The 501-nt window shown below is 28.5% G+C and overlaps 2 protein-coding genes across 2 annotated transcripts in view; one reads left to right on the top strand and one right to left on the bottom strand.

Annotated features, from left to right (window-relative positions):
• LOC102671513 (glycine receptor subunit alpha-4) overlaps window positions 1-501 on the bottom strand; it is a 69,940-nt gene that overhangs the window by 64,598 nt on the left and 4,841 nt on the right. The window lies entirely within an intron of this gene.
• LOC116185884 overlaps window positions 1-501 on the top strand; it is a 6,819-nt gene that overhangs the window by 2,772 nt on the left and 3,546 nt on the right. The window lies entirely within an intron of this gene.

Genomic DNA, 501 nt, shown 5'->3' on the forward strand with positions numbered 1-501 from the left:
GCCGCCTTCAGCGATTGGATCGCCTCCAAGACCGGAATCACGGTGTGAAAGAGGTTCCGCGATGAAAGCTTCTTCTTTTCCGCCTGTTTCTTTTTTGTGTCTCTGTGTGTGAAATGTTATCGCGCAAAAAATTTCAAAAAAAAAGAAAAAAGAAAAGAAAGGGAAAGGTACTTGTTCAATTCGAAAAATTTCTTTATCGTTGTAATTTTAATTCGTTGTAATAATATATCTTGTATATTTTATTCTTGTATAATGTTTCTTTTTTTATTGTTTAGTATGTAAAAATCAAAAATATAATAAAAAATTCGTTAGATTCGAGATATCGAATTTTACTTCTACCTCGTAAATATTGTTATTCTTATATAGAGGTTATGTTTCTTCTATGTGTTTAATTCAATATGTATATATAATTTACTCTATAATATTCTTCTGTTTCCAATTGCTATCGAAAAATATAATAAAAAATTCATTCGATTCGAGATATCGAATTTTTCTTCTACC

Source organism: Apis dorsata, unplaced genomic scaffold, assembly GCF_000469605.1.
Source record: "Apis dorsata unplaced genomic scaffold, Apis dorsata 1.3 scaffold_29, whole genome shotgun sequence".
In the NCBI taxonomy this organism is placed as follows: domain Eukaryota; kingdom Metazoa; phylum Arthropoda; class Insecta; order Hymenoptera; family Apidae; genus Apis; species Apis dorsata.